The sequence below is a fragment of the Polyergus mexicanus genome, unplaced genomic scaffold, assembly GCF_030449975.1.
Source record: "Polyergus mexicanus isolate NDT 795.1 unplaced genomic scaffold, iyPolMexi1.0 SCAF_2, whole genome shotgun sequence".
Classification (NCBI taxonomy): Eukaryota; Metazoa; Arthropoda; class Insecta; order Hymenoptera; family Formicidae; genus Polyergus; species Polyergus mexicanus.
The window spans coordinates 11165387-11188472 of NW_027223322.1; the positions used below are offsets into that span (position 1 = coordinate 11165387).

At 45.4% G+C, this 23086-nt stretch overlaps 1 long non-coding RNA gene across 1 annotated transcript in view; it reads right to left on the minus strand.

Moving 5' to 3' along the window:
* The window catches only part of LOC138939838 (uncharacterized), a 142124-nt gene that overhangs the window by 101345 nt on the left and 17693 nt on the right, over window positions 1-23086 (minus strand). The window lies entirely within an intron of this gene.

Here is a 23086-nt window from a genome sequence, read left to right on the forward strand (position 1 = left end):
AGCGTGACACCGAAACGGGATCGTTACCGCAAAAATGAAGTGATCCAATAAAAGAAGCGGAAATGCGCGAGACGAAGAGAATTTGTATTACGGGATAGTCGCAAAGTTTCTTTCTAACTCGTCCGTTTTTCGTCATATTTAAAAATATCCCGGTGCGTCATTAATTCTATGACGTACAATAAAGTACTTTTTTCATAGAGATTTTTTTTTTTTTTTTTTATATATATCTGAATTTTCCGACGCGATTGCATGATCTTTCGAATACGAGTTATCTGCCTACGTCGTGACGCGACTGTAATACCACAGCCTCCAAGCATCCGTATATAACGTTGAATTAACGGAGGATCGCTAGTCAATAAAAAATTGGCCGCTGCAAGATGAAACTTTGCAAAAGACGTCGTTGCCACGACGAGATGTTTAACGAAGGATCGCATCGCGGATGATGCGGACGATAAGAATTTTCGAGATCCCCTTTGTATTGAGAGGCTGGCGCGAAACGTGATGGAGGATAGAAGGCGCTCGTAAAACTTCGAAAAGTTTCTTTTTCGCTCCGGGCGTCGAGAGGAGGGGCGGTGCCAGCGAAATGAAATTAAACGGGTCCCTTTTTCGTCGTCGAAGCATCTCGTTGGCGGTAAAAACGAGTGTGGACATCCGGCACTAATCCCATAGCGACAGTGATAATGCTGGTGGTAGTGTCGGCTGATATCGCTAGACGAAGACCAGCCAAAATTCCTCGTTAAAGCTTGACGTAGTTTCAGTACAATGCTTTATGCGTTGCGTATCTTGTCTTAATATTGTTCGTTATTTTTATATTTTTATTATCGTTATTTACTTTTTTACTTTACGATAAATGGCATTCTCGAAGTGATTGCTACTTCGCGGCGCACAACACGACCGTACGGACAGACATCCTTTTTTTCTCGACATCTTCGCGTTCTCTCATTAACATATTTTACGGTCGCGAAATACAACCGCGTTGCCGGCGATATTTCACCAAGCGGCATACCGCATACCAACAATGTTTATCCGGGAGAATCGAACGAAACAAAGATTCCTCTCAGTATCTAGGATTTCGCTCGGGGGTCATTATTTATCTCGTCAGCCCGAGAAGGGACAACTGCGACGGCGATCAAGATACGGTAAATGCACGTAGACAAACCGAGAATGGAATATATACGCGAGGAATCGAGGAAGGAAGAGGACGACGCGAGTAATCAGACGGATAGATCGTCTTGTTTTCGCGTTCCCGAAACCTATCCTCCTCCTCCTCGTTTTCACGTCGCCTTCTTCTTCTTCCTCTTCTTGGTCTTTAAGCGGAACGACAATCGATACCTGGTGAGGCAGGCGGGAAAGAGAGCCGCGCACGCGGCAACGGGGCCGTGAAAGAGAGAGGGTGGAAAGACGGAGGGTGGGGTGGCAGGGTGGCGCCTCATATTTTGCTCATTAGCGTCAGCATCGTCGTCAGCGTCGGGACGCCCTCACTTCGCGCGCACGGCACAACTAAGGGTGGAGAGGGACCATCCATCATCTTGTCCTTCGTTTCGCTCACGTTCCACTCCCCTATTCGTTCTCCTCTTACTCTTCGCTCCTCGGTCGTTTCCGATCTCTCGCAACCGACTCTCGCGTTTGTTCTATCGACGATCCTTGAAAAGGCTCGCGACGATGAACGGCGCCGCTCTTGTCGAAACGAATAGGAAAATATATCGCTTCGACCAGAGTAAATCGTTATAAATTATTTTCACAAGACGATAAAGATAGGAAATTACGTAATATTTTAATTACTAATAATAGTTATTGTGGATTTTGGAAAGTAACTTGGAGAAATTATGACAATTTACTGACCATTCACCAGAACGGATATTTCGCAAAAGTGGGGCATTCGTTCTTCGGCTTTCTAAAGGGAATCGTTACATTCGCGCGTTTTCGTTTCGCTATCAGACGGATCGTTGCTTATGTTTGGGGAGGTGATTATGGAAATGCTCTCGCGCGCGCGTTTCGCGAATCGGCGCGAAACAAACGATTCGAAACGCGATTCCCTCGATCGATCGGCGATACCGCTTGCTGCGAAATCGCCGCATATAATGCTCGTATATATCGATGGCTTGACGGTGCTATGCGGTGCTTTCTTCTCACGAGTCACACGGCGCGAACGATGGGCGACGCGCGGTTGCGGTTACCAGCAGCTACCTACTTTCGCATGAAATCCGTTTTTAGCGACAGATCGTAAAGCGATTTATGTGTACGAGCGGCTGTAACGCCGATAGTAAACGGTAAACGCACGCGGCAGCTCGGCTGAATCCCCGGCCCAAACCCGCCGCCGCGGTTAGTTGCCGCGTAAAGGACTTTATTACCCGTACCACCTCGCGTGCCACCTAGTTACGCTTCAATAGAAAAATCATAAACAGCCCTTTTTATACGAACATTCGCCTACCCTCCACGTACGACTCGACCACCACGCTCCATTTAAGAAACGCCGATCTTCCTACGAGAGACCGTCATTTTTCTTTCGTATCGCCGATCATCGGCATTTTTTTTTTTTTTTTTTCCCAAAGATGCAAGATTAAGATATTAAGATATAAATCATGTTTATGTGTGTGAGAAACGAGAATATTATTATGTAGTTGTAGCGTGGAATCAGATTAATGTGGAATATAAATTGTGTTAATTAGAGGCATGTCCTTGGCACGTGCTTTTTTACGGTATATAATCATTAATGCAAATATCGGTTATTTAACGCGTAATTATATAAAGAGGTTTAGATAAAAATACGAGTATCCATTTGATGTTTAGAAAGATAAATTTTTTAATTTGTCTTTATAGAGAAGAGTGTATCTCGCGCAAGAAATTCTTTAAGGGCAAGAACCTTATGTCCAACGTACTCTCTCAGGAAAATATCTATCTCGTTATATATTACAAATTATCTTTAATTATATAATTATAAATACGTATAATTCTACGTAATGACATAATTAATAATTGCAAAGTAAATGGGCGTGTACGGTGCGTGCTTAAGGTTGTAATCGGCGCTCGTGTTGCGCGCATCTTTACGGACGGACGTTGATGGCGTTTGATTGGCAGTAATTACCGACGATTACGAATGTTGGGCAAACGAAATGTATTTAATGCATTTACATGGCGTATCGATAGGCGCAAGTACGTACATCGCTTCGCGATCGTCTTATCGCGTCTTTGCGGCTCGCCAACTTCGTCATAAATGCAGTTGGCAGTCAATGTCGTAACCCACGCGCGATACGATTTGCGTGGGATAATGCGCCTGGTAAAACAGGTTGTTGCGTAAAGGAAATTCTAAGTATTCGCGCGGGTCGAGAGAGACGACTCTTATAAGTAAATGACACGCACGTATTACCAGATTCGAGGAAGATTTAGCCTTGGCGCATCGCGACGCAACGCATCGCTATATGTCAAATATTAACCTCGGAATTACGATTGCCCTTAATCGTTAATCGTTTATCGAATTTCCCTTTCGATCGTTATAAAGCTGTCAAAGAATCAGAAAATTAAATTATAAATTAATCTTATTATATTATCTTATGTAAATGTAATATCTCTTATATTTAGAAAACTGTCAAACTTTCATCGACGCACATTGAACTTTCGATCTTCATGAATACTCGATTTCGCTTTTCGCCAAACGACGGATCGAAGTCCTCGAATCGATCGTGTTGTTCGTGTCTACGTAAAACGACGCACACACGCAAAAGACGACCGTGTGCCTCCTGTGCATGCGTAACGGAGCGTGTCTCGCGATCGAAGTAGGCGGTCGCGTCGCTCCATCCGGTGTTCCCGACTTTCGGTACGCCGAGTAGCAGCTTTTTATACCTCTCCGCCTTTACCTGTCCCCCTGATCTCACGTCCGTCGCTCGTCGAGTGGCCCGGAGGACAAAACATGGACCTGAATGTAAAGTCCGAAAAACCGTCGCGGTGGACAAGCTGATTTTGTTGAAACAGAAACGGCGGCAGTCGACTGATGTTTTTATAACGGCAAAATCGGATGGGGGAGGGGCATCGAGTTTCTTGCATACAATGGCAGAAAATCGTTTCTTTTTCTGTTTAACGAACGATCGATTTAAGATATATTGTATTTACAAACTAAACGCTCTATTTCGATTCGCAACGAATTAGCATAAATGAAATCAATTTATGTGGAGAAAAATTAATGATGGAACATTATATCGTTTCGAAACATCTTCGGTCCTAATTTCAAGGAAAATTGACTGTGAGTTTTTATAATATTGTAATAAAATTAAATGGCATCCGCCATTACCTTGCCAGATCCTTGAGTATCCCAGATTCCGCGAGGAAAATCAGCGCGATATCCGAGCTCTCGATGAAACGAATACATCGAGTTCCATTGCGTTTCGATCATCGAATCGTCCGTGTCGATCACGCGTACGAGATTCGGCATAGACGTGGAACGAGATAAAAACGGTAAAACGACGGGACGGCGAAAGGCGGCGACAGACGAAGGGGTGCGCTGAGGAAGAGAGATCGAGGGATATCTCTCTCTCTCTCTCTCTCTCTTGTAGTGTGCCCACCAGGGCGCGGAGTACGAACAGTGACAGAACGAGATGGAGCGACTGAGGGAGGAGGGGGCGGCAAATGCGTTGGAATGAGACATATACCCCTTCGTGCTTTCCCCCTCGTTACGCGGAAGAGGGGGCGTACAGACACGGTGCCCATGGAAACGCGCAGGCGCCTTTCACCGAAGACCCTCGGCCCTTCGATGAGTTCCCGTCTCTCTCTCTCTCTCTCTCTCTCTCTCTCTCTCTCTCTCTCTCTCTCTCTCTCTCTCTCTCTCTCTCTCTCTCTCTCTCTCTCTCTCTCTCTCTCTCACTTTCAACGCATACACACACACACACACACATTCTCTTTGTCATTTCTCTCTCACTCTTTCTCCATCACGTATCCTTACTTTCCCTCGCTCTACCTGTCTCTCTTCCTTCCGCCCTCTCGTCGTCCTTTCACTATCTATCCGCCCGTCTATCTGTCTTCGTCTTCATCGTTTCTCATCCGATTCCCTCCCTTCCTTCCTCCCCTTCATGGCCGCCTACTCTCCGTAATACGCACTAAACACCCCATAGGCCGCGTGTAGGCTTTACAGGGGGTGCACGCGCGTGTTTACCCTACGGGCGCAATACCGCCCAGGCGTTTCGGCGCCGATAACGCCTTGGATCTTGCCTCGAAGAGAAGAAACAACGCCATGACGTCGATCGGAATAATGCTCGACCTGCGATCGGGCGCGCCTGCCCGTCCGAATGTCCGAATGTTATTGATGCATCTCGCATCTCGCCAGTTGCATGTATTCACGGATTCCGTATTCAGGAAAGCGTTCAACGTCGATTTAGAGCGTGATAATATAACACGCTCATGAAACAATAAATGCAATAATCTCCCTCTTTCTTTTTCTTTGACTACACATTATGTACACATATCTCTTATTTAGATGAAATAATCATAATTTCGAATAAAAATTTTCATTCTTCATCTAAATTATTTTATGTTGTGTTTCTTGAATTAGTCAATTTATAACATTCGTTTGGGTAATTAAATGGATTTAATTAAACAGATATTATAAAGATATCATTTCGCAAAGTTAATAGAGGTTCAAAAATCGAAAACTATTGCTTTTCTTCATTCACTTTTATCTTCCACTTTTTTTGATGCATTGTCTAAAATCGCTCGGACATAGAAACGTCAATTAATTGTCCGATCCCTTGATTTATCGAAGAAGTTAATCGTATATGCGACGCAAGTTTTTTCGCTAGCAGTTTAGTAAAAAATAATAGACTCCAGAAATCAATACTATAGAAAAAATATATGTATCTGACCTCTATTGTCATGTATCTACTATCGCAAATTAAATTTATCTGCAGCGCGGACATTTGAATTTGACGAAATTATAACGATAAAGACGAGCAAAATCGGTGGGTATGTCTCACCGCGGACGATCGTCGATCGAGAGATACCGAAAGTTGAACGCCTCGTGGAGAAACTCGTGGCGCGAGCGAGCGTGTGCGCGAGCGTTTGACGGGCGTTTACAGGCGGCGAATGCGTACGAAGCGTGCGTGAACAATGCCGAAGAATCTAGGTGCCACGGGGCACCGTGATCGCACGTAAGCGAGATAGACCCATAAAAATGCTAATTCCTATCGACCGACCGGGCGCGCGACGCGACGGGCCGGGAGGCTGCCGCCATCGCCACCGCTCACTTGCATGCCATTAGCCCACAGACCTCGACAAACGTAACTCGGTGTTACATCGACGATGTATCTGGTTCTCTCTCTCTATCCCTCTCTCTATCTCTACTCATTTACTTATCTCTCTCTCTCTCTCTCTCTCTCTCTTGCTCTCATTATTTTACCTTTTAATCTTATTCCGCCGATTGAAACCGATAGATCCGTACATTGAAGTCGAACTATTACCGATGTATCATTGACAAACTTTTTTGGCTCGTCGTGGCCAGGAAAGGGAGGAAGGGGGGGGGGAGGGGTGAGGGATGAAAGCCGACGACAAGCACGACAACGACAGAAGCGAGACTAATCTCCGTTACGAGCGTCGTGGATCGGATCCATCAATCTAGATTATAATTAATTGATAGCAGGAGCCGTTCCTCCCTCCCCCCCCCCTGCGGTAGGTGGCGGCCACATCGGCCGTATTCCTATACTCCAAGGCCTGACAGCGTATTGCACACCGGGTATTAGGGGGTGCACAGGGGTGACTGTCGGTCTGTCTGTTGTCGACTCTTTATCGCGCCCTCGGTGAGTCGTCTTATGCATCTTTCATGAGGCAACCATCCAAGGGGTCCACGCCATTCGCCCCGCAGTAGTACGTAACCCGTACTTTCTCTATCTCCATCTTTCTCGCGTCCTCCTCCATCCAATTCCTCTTCTTCTACGTCGTACGTAGATATTGCGGAAAATGCGCGGGGCAACGGGAGTGGATGGGTGTAGGGAGCGATAGTGTGCGTTTTACACACGAGATCGTTGACGCGTATTTACATAGGCGTACACGAGCGTACCAGAACCGGTAGACATTACTATAAAAGCCGCGTTTGCGCCAACCCTTTCGTTTCTCGATTTCGTTCGTTCTTCGTCGTCGTCGTCGTCGTCGTCGTCGTCGTCGTCGTCGTCATCGTCTATCGAGATCACGTCGCGTCGGCTCGTTCCCTGTTCTCGCAGTCGCGGAGAGAACTTCTCTTTCCCTTCGCCTCCCTCCCTTGACCCCTCGCGCGACCTTCCGCCAGAAGTTTTCGAATTCCTGAATGCAAACGCGCGTACCGCGACCGAATTCGAATCACGTTACTCACCGAGTCATTGATAGGTCGTTTGAAAGAGGAAGATCGTGTTTTACGGGTTTGTCATTTTACGGTTTCTTCTCTCTCTCTCTCTCTCTCTCTCTCCCTCCTTCCTCCTCCTCTCCCCTCTCCTCCTCGAATATCTGCCATTCGTTCGCAAGAAAGCTAAGGAAGATCATTCGTCCGGTTCAAGCACCTCATTCACGAGTTTTGCAGAATAACATCGAGATCGCTCTTTCTCTCCATCGTTTTCGTCGATCCGCTATGAAATTAACCGTCTTACATAGAGATCAGTCGCGAGATTCGGGAAATGCTAGACGATGGAACGGAAGAGAACACTTTGCTAGGCGTGCTGCGTCAAGCAAATTGCTGTCATCACCTGCAGGTCTTCTATCGAGGTACCGCCGAGGGAAATACGTAATTATCTTATTACAAGTGCGCAATCAGTGTTGTCTGTATTGCGTTAATGCGTCCGCTTTTCCAGTGAAAAATATTCTACTACTTAAAATTGATTAAATCGATTACCATGAATCGCATGTATTTGATATATTAATGTATCATTGATATTTTTAATCATTTCTTTGCGTGTGTTCAGATACTAGAGAGAAATTATAAATTATTTTATTACAGTATCAAGTATCTATAATTTTAAATGATCTTCTTTTGTTCGCGATAAACTTTGTGAATTTCTCATATTCGAGGGCCATGGACAAACGTAATAACGCGATCGTCATATTTTTTTCTCAAATTCGCGTAATTTCTCGATTCACGCAACCAAACGCTTCACGTTGCGGCAGAGACGGCTCTTCTTTTTCCATCAGCTCAAAAAAAATGAACACGACGATGGCACATGGGACGGACAAACGGACGGATGCAGGTCTGCGCAACGAGAAAGATAGAGGGAAGAAGGGGGGAAGGAAGAAAGGGAGAGGACGGAACGGTAGAGGGATGAAACGGGAGAGAGAGAACGAGCAAAAACATATCCGAGAATACGGCCGTGCGGATGAGTTACCGCCTGGCAGATTCCACCGCAGCCGTTGCTACCCCCGGAGGATGACGGTACGCGAGCGAGGACGAGAACGGGCTAGGGACGAAGGGGAGAGATGGCTAGAGGGAGGAGGAGGAGGAGGAGGAGGCGGAGGAGGATATGGCGGAGGAAAGGACGACGGACGTAGCGCATTACGCAAACGTATCACGCTATGTGGTCCAACGAAAACAAACAGAGCCTGAGGCTCCGACCCCTTACACCCACCACGCGAGCCACCGCCACCACCATCCTCTTACTTCGTCGCCCGTTGCATAAGTAAATAGACGGCTGCGGTCGTTGTTCGCCAGGTCGTTGCTGCTCTCATTCTTCCCTCCTCCCCTCCTTCTCTCTCTCTCTCTCTCTCTCTCTCTCTCTCTCTCTCTCTCTCTTTCTCTCTGTTTCTCGTTTTTTTCTCCACCCTGCTTTTCCAGCCGACGCGGATTCTTGAAACGAGAGTCTACCGATCTCTCGCCTCGTCGCTTCGCTTTACTTTTGCTCGAAAAACGATCGCTTATAACGATATGGCTTCTCCTGATCTGCAGTCAAAGAGATATTATGTATTCATCGTAGGTGATTATTCATGATCAGAGACTGTTCTGAAAAATGAAATACATTGCATAGGGGGGATATGAATTATTTAGACGCGCTGGCATACCTGAAAATAGACCTCACGCCGACATTCGATAACAAAATTCTAGTTTTGCAGTGCAGGAAGAATAAGATGATGGAGAATCTTTGCAAAGAAATGGTAAGAAACGACCGACAAGTAGAACGAGAGAAAGGTAAAGGAGAAACTGCGGAGTTTTCTGGTTTTAGGCGTCGATGGTGGTTGTTGGGCTGGGTTCAGTCGCAACTCTCAGAGAGGAAGAGAGAAAGTGCGAGCGAAAAAGGAGAACGCACGATGAAAAGAGAGAGAACAAGAGAACGCGACATGTAGGGGACGTTGACGGAGGGAGGAAGAGGGGACAGCAAAGTAGAGAATGGTCGCGAGTGAGGAACGAAAGGGCCGACAAGAAGGGAGTAACAGAGAAAGAGAGAGATAGAGAGAGAGAGAGACAAGAGTAGAAAGGGGCAGAGGAGGTTCGGGAGGGGTAGACGACGAGCTCGCGCGGGAGAAAGCGATCGATGTTCACCCCCTAACCCTCCGGGCCTCCCTCCCGCGACGTCGTGCAACCCCCGCTCGAGCGGTGGCGGCCGTCATGGCGGCGCATGCAAATCAGCATGGCGCCGAGACGCCCTCCCGCAACCCTCTCCGGCGCGCTCTCGCCGTGTATACGTGCATACGTACACACACAGGGGTACGCGTGTGGACGGGCGTGTGTGCGTACTTAGCGCGGATGTATGCTCACCGCCGGTGAAACCAAAGCATCGACCGAGCGACCGACAGACCGACAGGCAAGCAGACGCGCAGGGACACGGGGTAGGTATTCCGGGGTATGTTTCTCGTCCTGTGTTTCGGCATACCTATCCCGAAAGTCATCGGTATACGCACGATTCCCCGATTAGCACGCGAACGCGATTTCGGAAAAAGATCTTCATGTCGGAAGTTCTCTCGCGTCCGATAAGGACGATCGATTCGAAGGTTGCGAAGGGGGAGGGGGTAGAAAAGGGTGCCGTAGTGTTCCGATAAAGTGAACCGATAGGTGGTCTAATCGACCACTTCATTTTACGATTGCATCGATGAAATTCATTCTCGTTTGTCAAGGCAAATTTTGATGAAGTCACGCGAAATTGATTTTATGGCGTTGCGACATTAAAGATGAATCTTTTTAAATTATGAGAGGAAATATATATAAAATGTGTATATCTCGCATTTTTTTTTTAAATGTACGCTATACTCGATATTATAATTCCCTACAATTATTGAATATTCTTTTCTAACGTACGATATTATTTGTTCGTACATGTAAAAATTTTTGCATCAACATTAGAAAAGAGCATAATCTATTATACTGTGCGACAATGGAATTAAAAATTTTATTCGAGATAATTACATTATATCGAGCCATTAGCTTCAAGAAGATAATTACATGCAATGTTAAAAACCTTTGCTTATATAATACTACTTAATTCTTGACTCTTTTAAAGATAGTTACTACGATACTCTTATCTGATATTTTCATAATTTTCATATTAATAAGAGAAATTAGAGACAGAAGGATGAATGTCTTGTGATAAATAAACGTGATGAAATATAAACGATAAATTAGAGGATGAGAAACGATTCCGAAACAATCGTTCGATAATCCTGTGGATCTTCGATCGCGCATTAAGTGTCCGTGAGATAACCGAGTGCGTCGGTTGGTACGAAGGGGAGCGATAGAACGTGAGCACGAGCAAGCGAGACAACGGGCACCGTCGGCGCATTTGAATACGCGCGAATAAATGCATAATAATTAGGTCAGTTTTGCTAGTCAGCTGATTCCGTGCCGCTAACGTGCAGGAGGGCCGAGGTTAGGCGTCAACGTCGCGCGCGGGTCTTACTTTCGTTGAGCTGTAACTATACATCGCTTAGTTTCCACGACGCAACGCGACGCGCATGTGGGATTAACCCCCGCGAGCGTCGCATCGTCGAAAATGGCGTCTAAGGGGCTCTATGCGATAATGTTTTCGGTGGTGCAATCTTGACGTTATTGGAAGGCGATGCTTGTCGATTGTTCTCATTCGAAATTGAAAATTAAAAATTTTAATGAACGTTAATAAATCTCTCTACATACCAAAAAAATTTGTTCTATAGAGTTTAATAAAAACTTGACTTTTAATTTTAATTTAATAAAAAATTTTCTCTCTCTTTGATAAAAACTTAAGCGTGCGCGATGAATATTTTTTTACTATATATGGATTTTTTTTTTTTTTTTTTTTACATTCCCTTATCGCAATTGCAATATTCGAGATGAGAGCTGTATGTTATAATACGAAAGAATTTATTTATTATGCACTTGACGCTCGAGGCTGCCACAGCTTCTTTTTATATTTAAACATTGGCGTGCAATTTTATCGTGAGGCTTAGCGATACGTGATAATAGTAAAGCACAAGCGGGCGTTCGATTTTCATGTCCAAGTCATTATCGCGGGAGAAAAAAGGGTCGAAAAGCGAATATATTTTCGAGCACAGGTTATTAGTACGTGAAACGTGTCGACATGGGAAAACGAAAAAACACGACGATCTCGGGGATGAGGAGGACAATGAGCACAGAGGGAGACGGAAGTGGAGATGCGTTGTAGCGAAAGGGTGGTCGATTGGCAACGTAAAATGTCGGCCACGAAGATTGACGGCCACGGTGGATAGATTTTTGTTTCGATTTAATTATTGTAACGCCAGGTAAACGGCTGCCTCCTGTCATTTTGTTTCCCCCGTTTATTTGTCCCGCGATTGAAGCCTCTCCCGTCCCACGTGAGTGTACATGTAACGTACAGCTCGACCGAGCAAGTCGTGGACTATTACGGTATTATATTTACGACGCGATCACGCTTACGCGACGTGAATGTTAATTGGATAAGCGTGGTCGAAGAACCGACAGGGATGTCCATCGCGAACAATGAACATTCCTTTTCGTATTCTGAGGAATATAATTTAATTTTTTTTTTTTTATATTATTCTCTGATGTTTGATTTTTACGTTATATTTTCTGTAATTCGTTTCTCGCTAGAAAATATTTACGACAGAAGCGAATAATATTTTGCAATATAATATATATATATGTGTAATATGGCTTTTTGTCTTCAAAAAATATTCTTCCCTCTCTCTCTTTCTTTCTTTCTTCAAGTATTATTGATAAATGTTTTCAAATACGAAACTCGAAAGTTCTCTTTTTTAATCCTAAGATGACTAATTAATTCTTGCGATAATTCCAATAATACTGTAACGTTTCACTCGCGATTGCTGTCTTAAGCAGGCAGTCTACGACCGGGGGCCTCCTCGGGCCGGACACCTCGTGGAGAGGCAGCGACAGTACACAGTGCGCAGCGAAGGAAAGCGGAATAGCAGATGCAGAAAGCAGAGTTTGAGTTGAATTTGAGTCCCAGCTCGTCAGGCAGGGCACGTAGCCGCGGCTTGCGCAGCCCGCATAGCAAACGCCTCGGCAGTCTAGAACCGACAGTCTGTAGCCTCGGGTGGTTTTATGCAGACACTGACCTTCGTCCCGGTCCTCCTCCCTATCGCCCCCCTCATCGCCCCCGTTGGCGCGCATCGCGCGCGCGGCTCCGCCGTCGACGTAACGGGGAAAGTTTCAAATTCGGGTGCAAGGCCACCGGAAACCGGGTTCACCCTCTGCTGCGTTAGAGGCGGAAAGATCCGCGTCATTGTTGCGCGGCTCTTTCACTCACTCTCTCTCTCCTTTCTTTTTTCTCTGGCAGCAGACATGCACCGCACGCTGCGCATCCGGTTCACACTACGCTTGACATTAAGCGCCGCCAATCGCTGCTTATCATATTTATCGAGAATTGACGCGCGACAGGGATGTTTTGATGGCGAGATCTGCATTTGTGCACGCAGCACTTGCTGTCAGGTAATGCTGTCATGCCTCTCGTTGCCACAATTATTGGATGGTCTTCCGAGCACATATTAGAAAAGTCATGAAAATTACTTACAGTTACTTAATAACAAAATTCTAGAAAATTTAGATAAAATAAAGTGTAAATAGACAACATAATCATCTATTAAAGTTAATTAACATACTTGAAGATTATATTAAATAGATTTTACAGCAGAATTTTGAACAGAAATATAATCTAAGGCTTAATCGTGGAGACATATTCGATTGTTGCTTTTGGCAACGAATGCTACTGTTAACATCTTCGTTTTTATCAGAGCGATCATGATAAATTCACGACGCGATCTGTAGCGAAGATTCGAATCGATCCGTATTCCGGAGTGATGTTCGTTAGCCGTGCGGTAAGACTTACGAGCCTGCCGGGAGCGATTACGGCGATGGTCGACGGTACCGCGGTGAGCCGTCGCTAATCGAATCCATTCGACCCGACCAACGTCTCGGTCATCGCTATGTGATCGCGACAGTAAATGATTTCGATCCACTCCCTTGCGTGCGGATCGAGATAAAAAGAGAATGGCGCCAACATAAATATAGCGTAACGAAACATAGTTTTACTGACTGAAGATCATAATGTTTTTTAATGACGAAATCACAGGCGAATAATAGTTAAAATTATCGTAATTTGTAAATTACGGCATTAATTGCACTATAATATTATATATATTAATGAAGGAGGTAATTTTTATTTTAATGTATTTACACATATTATATTAGTATATTTTTAATTCGTAAAAAAATTGAATGTCAGGAATTCACGTTGATTATGTTTCGAAATATATATATGCGTCGAGCGAGGTGCGACGGTATTGACAATCGGAAGAGGGGAAGGGGGGGGGGTAGGCACGAGAGAGTAGTAAGACAGACAGAAGGGGGTCGGTAGCCGGTACCGTGTGTCTTAAGGCCGCGGTAGTGGACACCGCACGAGGCATTAGCACACAATCGAAGCAACGGAATCGAATGCGAATGCGGACGTCGGTGGTGCGCAGAGCCCGGAGGTCGGAGGTCAGACCGCCAACTTGGTCCCCATTGTGTCGGCGATCGTTCTCAGGTCCTACCTACCGTCTCATCCCTCTACCCCTCCCTCCTCCCCCCCCCCGCGCCCCATCCCCCTTACCCATACTCTCGCCATCGGGCGCGGAGTCCGCGCCCATTGTTCCGCGGCTTCCACGCTTACGAATCAGTTTAGCGCGCGATACCACTCTCGGTCAGCTGTGTATTTATTATTATTTCATGGCGGTCGCGCGAGCAGGCAAGAGAGGCAGAAAGAGCGTATGCGCGATCGTATCCTGATCGGACGTAGGTTATCTCTCTTTATGCCTTATCGTAACTTCTATTTAACGTGTACGGAATTATTAGAGAAACTTACATATCTCTTAGATGGCTTAAAAAAAAAAAAGCGATATTATTTTTTTTTTTTTTACTATTTCATATACATGTTTATGCCATCTTCTCTCCACTATAAGAAATAATATATAATTAAATTTTTTTTATTCGAGTTTATAGAAAGAAAATTAATTCCTGCCCTTTTCGCAATAATTGATTCACAATTTCTTTTCTCTGACAAAGACAATGATGCATCGATCTTTGTAGACTGCATTCGTCGTTTGACTAAAGGTCCACGAGACTGAACGAAATCCAGGACAAGAAGCGAAATACCGCGAAACGATCGTTTTGTCTCTTTGCCTTCGATCGTTCGCCGATCGATAGAAGGAGCGGGAGCGATGTTTCGAACGGAATCGAACGATCGATTCATGAGATTCGAGGACGAGCAAAAACAAACCGGGCCAGACCGCGACGTTTTCTTATCAGGTTGAGTATTTCGAGCAACGTCTGTAGGAGCGCGGTCTTCGTCGACGAGGATCGAAGCTCGTCCGACGATCTTTGACGGATTTAACCCCGTTTAACGTTGCCCATCTCGTTGCTGACATCGCATGAAGAACGATCCACGAGCGATGGACGATTTACGGTGAGTGTGGACCACCCTCGAATCCGACAAGTTTTTACGCGGCGTTAATTGGACTCGCTATAAAGTATGAACATCGCGCGCGTACACACGAAGTTCGTTCCTGCGAATCGCCCTGCTCGCGCAGTCTCACGAATCGAGAACCGAACGAAATAAACTACGTCTCGATCCTTCGGCAAAAACTTGTTGTCTCCGACAACCGGGCTGTATCGATCCCACTCGCGGACGGCCATCGATCGACGAGGATCGTCAGTTCGGCTGCCCGGCTCGCGCGCGTTTTTGTTCTTTGTTCTGGCTTCCAGGAAGGGTCGCGTGTTGCCCTGCGCCGCAATATGATCCAAACGATGCTCCTATTTTCGCGACTCTCACCTCTGACTTTTAACGCTTATCATTCTTCACCCTTGATCATCAATATTTTATGATACGACTTTTCACGATACGTAATTGTCAGGACGAATTTGAATCGCGTATATTTATACTGTAAAGTGCTCACACAGATCACGAAAACATTGTTAAAATTGTGAGAATATTTAATATAATTTTAATATAACCGTATTCTTTAGAAATATTTTTTATCGTAAAAAATGTATTTATAAAATTTATTTTCGATTTATTTTTTTCACGTTTTAATATATACAGGGTGTATCTGAAATGATGCACTAAACTTTAGGAGCATATTCTAAAGGTCCAAATGAGACTTTTTTTCCCATGAACATGGGTCCGCAAATGAACTCTCCTTCGAGTTAGAGGCGCCTAAAGTTTGGGGAAAAAATTGGCTGTATTTCAGGGGAAAAAAAAAAAAAAAAAAAAAAAAAAAAAAAAAAAAGACAGAAGATTGAAATTTGGTATAGCTCAGTAAATTATAAAGTAAAGTAAGCCATTGAAATGAAAAAATGAAAACGTATATTATGAAAACATTAATTTGCTAAGCAAAAAAAAGTCTTATTTTGACCTCTGGAATACGCTCCTAAAGTTTAATGCATAATTTCAGATACACCCTGTATATAATGTTGCGTTAAGCAGGATTGATAGATATAGAAGAGTGGTATTAATTTAATTTGTTACGTTAAAATATGCTGTTATTGAATTGTACTTTGCGTATATTAATGACGACCGAGAGACAACGATTCGATCCTTTGAGATCGCACGAGCGCAATCTTCGATCGAGAGAGCGCGTCACCGCTTGTCGGCTGTCTAAACACACTTTAAAGATTTGAAAACGTAATGGCACTGGGCTTTGATCAGATTTGCATGTCACGGCCGCGCATCATATATCTGGATTTAGCGCCGGCTTCCCGTCTCTCCTCCCTGCTTTGGCTCGACGCGTCGCATCGCGTCGGGGTTGGAGACGCGTAGGGGCGCCTTCGGGATCATCGGAGAACGTCGTCGTGTACGGCGAAGACAGAGAGGAAACGGGGATCTCAAACGGAAGACGCGATGGGGGCAAAAGAAAAAGGAAGGGAAGGGAGGAGGATACGTGTCAACGGGATACGCGAGGGACATTAACACGGCCGGATTATCCAATGAACCGGAATGTGATTTACGGATCTTTCAGCGGGTTGGAGGGCTGGCATGAAATCGCGCGCCGATAGAGCAATCGTATATAATATGTCGCGCCATGTTGCATTTCGAGGCTGATCTTTCTGAGCAAGTATATGTTATATATTTTCATGTTTTGCATTATTATCATATAATTGCATTGAACGGATAAAAATTATCGTCTTCTGTTTACCCGACGGTTTCTTATTCTCAAGTTATATAATTGAGATCTTCATGTGTCTATTACCGGCATCATCATAAGAACCGGCATCGTTCATCTCGCGTAAAATTCATATCGGAGCACGCTTCGGGGAGCTACTTCGCATATATACGTGCATGCATGCATGCATGCATGCATGCATGTATGCATGTATGTATAGGTGCGTGCGCAGGTAAGCGCAGTACGCACGCGTCCACGTGCATAATGGGGATATATAATACACGCGAGTGGAAGACAATGGGTGCATTGTGCAGGTAGATAACGCATATATATATGGACATACGAGAGAGAGAGAGAGAGAGAGAGGGAGGGGGTAGGGGGAGACGACGACGAGAGGAGGACGTATAGGGCTAGCGTCGTTTGGGCATATTGACAGACTAATGATCGCGTGGAACAAAGGCCAGACCGTCACGTGGTCACGTGGTCGTGTGATGGACCGTTTCCGGCGCGGCGGCGCGCCGCGGCGAAGGGCCGCGCGACTGCATTCAACCCCGGCGGGACTGGGAGAAGCGACTGGCTGCGCAACCGATCGACCGGCAGACGACACGCATCAATCAGCGGGAAACGGAACGACCAGGTGTACCTGCCCCCGGTGTTATTCGGCTCTTCGCGTCGTTGATTTCTCGTGCGCGCGCGCCAGCGACAATGGCGAAGAAAATTTCGCCGCGAGGCTCGCGCTCACCGCCATTCGGGAAAGTGATCTCTCTAATTTATTTTTGATCGTATATATCTTGATTCGAGTATTTTTTTCGATTATTCAGAATACAGTTTTATTATATTAAATTTTTCGCGAGAGATATTTAATATACACGTGTATTTTAAAAAGACATATGCAATATGTGTAATACCGTAATTGCTTCGTTAATTTAGTATTTATCGTGCCATTAAAAAAATACCAGAATACCGATGCATTCGTTTTAAATTAGCGATCTGGACGAGGATCTTAACGACGCGTTAAGTGACATTTAAATTTGCCTGCGTGGGGTCGCGGGGGTGTCGCAGTGGTAAGCCGCCTGACGAACCCCTTTCAGCCAATTTCGCAGAGAGAGAGAGAGTGGCGGTCCCGAAGCTATTTTTGATCCTTCGACAGAGAAAGGGTTGCGCGCGCCGGTTAGGGTGGACCCTTTTAAATGCATAAATAATGAGAAGCCTGTTACCGGAATGTCCAGCGATATTGGACCTGAATTTACACATGCGCGCGGGGTGGCAGAACGGCTTTTAATTTTTCCTCCGAGGTCCTAGACGATATAGAGAAAGCGAGAAAGGATGTGAGTTAATTAATACGAATTACCGGCTCGACGTCCTAGCTCGGTGGAGATTTCACTCCCACGTTTCGCTTGTCTCGACCGGGTCACGCGATGGCATTCCACGTTAACTTTCATTTGATGCAGGTGTAAAAGTGGCTGGCGCGGTACTCGTAAAAGCCACCGCTTGTTAACACGCATCGTACAGTGAGAGTGAGTTATTTTTAAAACCGACTTTATAATATAACCTGGATCACAAATTTTTTAAATTATTCTTTCTTCTATTTCAAATACGTCGCAAATCTCTATTACGACAAGATTGAAAAATTTGCATTCAGTTTGGACTCTCGTCAGCTGCGTCGAGTAACGAGTAATTTCTCCGTGTTCGGTGGAGCGATCAGGTGGCATTTGGCGGTTTGCTAGCTCGTTTAGGCAGATACAGAGAGACGCGGTCGGTTGTCGGGAACCTCATTGCGGCGACGAACACGGCGTTGTGGCTCCCTCGAGCTCGCTGGTGCCCCTCCTCTCGGTTCTCTCTCGCTCCATCAACGTATCTCCCTCGACTCGTCTCTCTCGTTCTCTGTTCTTGCTCGTATATTCCACCTTCTCTCTCTCTCTCTCTCTCTCTCTCTCTCTCTCTCTCTCTCTTTTCTATATATATCTACGAAGAGTGAGAGACAGAGAGGACACAGAGGGCGAAGAGGTTTCAGGGATACACGTATATAGGTGGTACAGAGATAGCGCGTAGGGGGACGTCGCGCGGGCAAGGGAGAGTGGAAGCCGCTAATGAGGCCGTGTGTAATTAGGGAGCTCTCGCGGCCTAATGAAGCGCTTACCTATCTACCTTAGCTACCAACCCCCTTCGGCTCCTTCGTGCCTCCTACGAAGGAGGCCGACATACACTGACGAATACCTAACCGAGGTCACGGCGAACATTGGTGCCGAGCCACAACGTCACGGTTCTTCTTCTTTCTCGCTGTGAAACGAGCGTTGAAGAAGAAGAAGAAGAAAACGATGACGACGAGATCAACGACGACGACGATCGTTACTCTCTTGCTTCTCGCTACCTTCGGAGCGATACTCATGCTTGCAACCGATTTAGGAATGCCAAGTCGACGCGGAGCGGATGAAAAATATCGCTTCTATCGCCGTAGAATGATGGAGAATAGATAAAGCTTTGTATGATACTCTCGCATTTTCGACCGACCATTACAGGATTAAACGATCAGAAATGTAGACACACATTGGGAGAATTTTTGCCTCGTACATCATAGATGACTTTTAATCGATATGTGTAGGCTTGTTAATTTGAGAGTTTTCTATTGTAAAAACTAAAATTAAAATTATAATTTTATTTCATTTTATCTTCCATTTTGTAGATTCAAAAAAACATTGAATGTTATTACTTTTTAGTTCTTCACAATTGAACAAGATATTTTATATCTTAGCGATTAGTTTTCTAGAGATTAAGTGTTCCGACAGGATAGTAGTCAAAACAAGTCTTTTTAAATTTTCGAGTAGTCTACCCTACGAAAGGATGCGTCCCTGGGGGGGGGGGGGGGGCTAAACGTGGGACCGTTATCTCTCAATTCACTCATTGGAAGCGAGCGAGCGAGATCCATTCTTTTCTCCTTTTTTCGTTCATCTCGCCCTTTCTCCCGTGCTCGCTTCATCTTCTACAGTCGCTCGGTAAGACCGGGGGGGTGGAGGGGGGTCCATGGAACGAGAGCAAGGAGGAACGCGACACACACAGGGTTGGGGAAGACACGGCTACCGGAATCACGACTTATTGTTAGCTTTCTCCACTCTTCGCAGATCGGCCCGTTATCTCACTCGCTATTTGCATATTAAACTAACTCGCAACGCGCGGCATATTTCAAGCAACCGCGCGCGTTTGCGCACCCTGTGCAGACAGAGAGAGAGAGAAAGAGAACGAGCGCGGAGGATGAACCGATCTTCCCGAAGGAAGAAAGTGGAAAAGATGGAATGTTGTCGACCGAATCTACCGTCTTCTCTTTCTGCCGTTATCCCGGATCGTTCCTCTTTCACAGCTCGGCTTGTTTTCAATACGCATTGATAAACCTGTCCGCGCGCGGTGCGGCTCTTCGATCGGCGGCGGCGCGTCGCGGTTCTTGATTACCGACCGGATTACTCGTATCTCCGGGCCACTCATGGATCATCCGTTCCTCCGGGGCGATCGCGGATAAATTGCTCCGCTCCTGCAATCTTCTTAGCATCGGGCGATCGTCTATCGCAGATATACATTCGACCGAGGTGAAAAGAAACCGACTTGTCGAGATTGCGGACGGGCCTTGAGAAATCGCAGAATCTGACTTTGAGTTAACGTTTGAGTTAACTTGGTTCCGGTTTAATCGATATGTAGACGAGCCTACGCACGATCTCCGATCATGAATCAGCGAGAATCACGTTCCTCGACGTAAAAGTTACACGATTCCGGCAATATCAATAATTAGAGATCGATAATGAATTTTTAATAACGTCCAACATTTATCGAGATGGATCCGTAAATTTCACTCCCTGATTTTATCAAACGTCTTATTTATGAAATAAGATAAAATTTGAATATTTTCTTAAAACGTTTTTCTATATCTTTTAATTTTTGTTATCAAAATCAATATGTCCACTGATAAATGATTTTTTTTTCCTCATCGCAAATATTACTTTAAGGATTCGGGCAACTATTGATATTTGCGATTTCAGGCATTCGCAAATTGGGTGCCATCTTCGTAGGAGCGATAAGGACGAGTAGAGTCTGATCCGCGGCGAGACCGATAACCGATACGCAGACACGACCCGGAGTGCCATTATCCTAAGTTACGGACCGACGCGGACATATCTATAGAAACTTGGCGGCATCGACTCCGTTGATACTCGCGCGTTATTCGTTCTTCCGCGCCAGACTCTTTCGCGAGTAAGTAGCCGCATTTAGTCCCTCCGTCCTCCCGTTCGGTCCCTTCGTAGTATATTCGGCTTGGAACCCGCGTCGGCTCTTACTCAAGGGGCTCTTTCTCTGGAAACGGACGGCGATCCCGAGCGGAAAACTGCCTCGCCACATCGTTGACGCATTATGCATTCCTGTAAACGGATCTCGGCCGTTTATTGAATGTTTACTACGCGGCACGCAATGTCGTTTCGGTTATTTACGGCGTGACAGGAAGTAATGGGGCCCCGTGCATCAACCGCCCCCAACCCGGCGCTCGCTTCGTCAGGGAAGGAGGGCGAGATCGCGGGATACGTAGCGCTCGTATCTTTCGCGGGAGGGTTGGCGCTGAGTTTCTCGATTGCACGACATCGCGAGGGGAGGACGACAGCGATGATGCAATGCGCGTTCTATCGTTGCACTAGCGTATCGCTTGTTATAAATCGATACGACCCACGCAAGCCACGAAGACGGGACTTACTATCGCGTAGAGACGCGCGAGAGTGAATCTTGCTGGTAGATATATTATCGTATATATCTACCACCGAATGTGTATATATGTATATGGAATCTGGCTGGGTTGTCTAAAATCCCTTACATCTTTTATTCCGAAGTTGATATTTCGCTCTGACGAGCGCAGTAAGTGCGTAGCGTTACGTATCTGCATCTTCACTTATCTTCACCCAACTATCCGTCTGGCTGGCCGACATGGCGCCGCACTCTCATTGCTTCTTCTTCTTCTTCTTCGTAACGCTTAAGTGTGGCTTCGTTATTCGCTGTGTCTATGCACATGTGTGTGTATTAGTACCTGCAGGGTGCTTTGGGCGAATCGACTTTGTCGATTCGGAGAAAGGGGAAATGGGTGGCTACACCATACCCCGACAACATCTTAATTCGCGATAAAGGGTATTAGGACTGGAAGCGGACACCCGAGTAGAGAGCCACGTCGCCGCCGCCGGCCCTGGAACTGGAACTCAGGCTCAGGCCTGGATGGGCGGGGGACACGCAGGCCTCTCTCGTTCCGTGTATCCACGGACCGCGACAAGATTAGTATCGCTATTCGGTTACACGCGAAAGAGACACCCGGCTACTCACGGCTACCGTGCGCTTCTCTCCTCAATTATTGCTATCACGAAGAGGCTACCTGGGATCGAGCGATCGAGTTCGAGGCAACCGACGTGGCAGTTTGCGTACAGCGGCGATTTAACAACTCCGGGATTCACTAATGTATTACGAAATCGCCTATCGGCGAGACTCGCGGCGTAGAGAACTCGTTTCTCTCGAAGTAGCGAGAAAATACGGGTGTACAAGCTATCCGGCGAACTAGACGTAATCGCCTTAATGACAAAGTATAGCGAGTCTTATTAATGGTCCGCCGCCGTAAAGATGCGTATCGCTCCGAATATATAGAACACGCATACATACATACTATTTCCCCCCCTCTCTCTCTCTTTATTTAGCATAATTTATTGAAATCTCCGATAAGACTACTAAGAGTTATATATAGCTACGCAATTATTTGCCGTTAAAAAATTAAATGTTTGATGCGATCAGTTCTCGAATTTTCTCGTTAAACAAGAGCTATTTAAATTTCTTCAAGAACAGAAATTTTGAACATTTTTCGACATTTTGAACGTGTACGAATATGTACGCAACACAATGCAATCTAAAAATTCGTCGTTTATCTTATCCATAGATAAGACACAAGTGTATAACAACATAACATACATAATTATAAATTTCCAAATGTAACGTGTGTGTGTTTTTCCTTTATTAGCAAATTATCGCTGATTTTCCGATTCTTTTTTATACGAGGTTAAACTAATTTGTTTCAAGCTGTATTTATTTTTGGTTAGCATAGAGAATCGATCGATGCGGTTGCTATTATATTTGCGGAGAATCATCTAATTATGATATAGTATACGTTTTGAATTCATGATGTTCGCTTTTGGGATTTGAAGCTAATTTCTCTGTCACCTCTAATCTGGCAGGCAAATTTTCTCACTTTTTACACGATATACAAACTGACAAATAAACCATGTTATTTTGCAAGATATCGATATCAAATCTACCTTATATTAATTTAAATATAAATTTGTTTCCAAAGAGTTTAATAGTCTCTATTAATACGGACGTCGGGGCGATTGCGTTGTATTTGATGGACATACATCGAAGGTGCATAAATCGTCTCGAATTGTATAATACGTGCTCGTGGCGATGAACTCGGCGAGACGGCGCGTCGATGGCAAAGGCAGACAGACACGAGTTGGCAGGTACACATGCA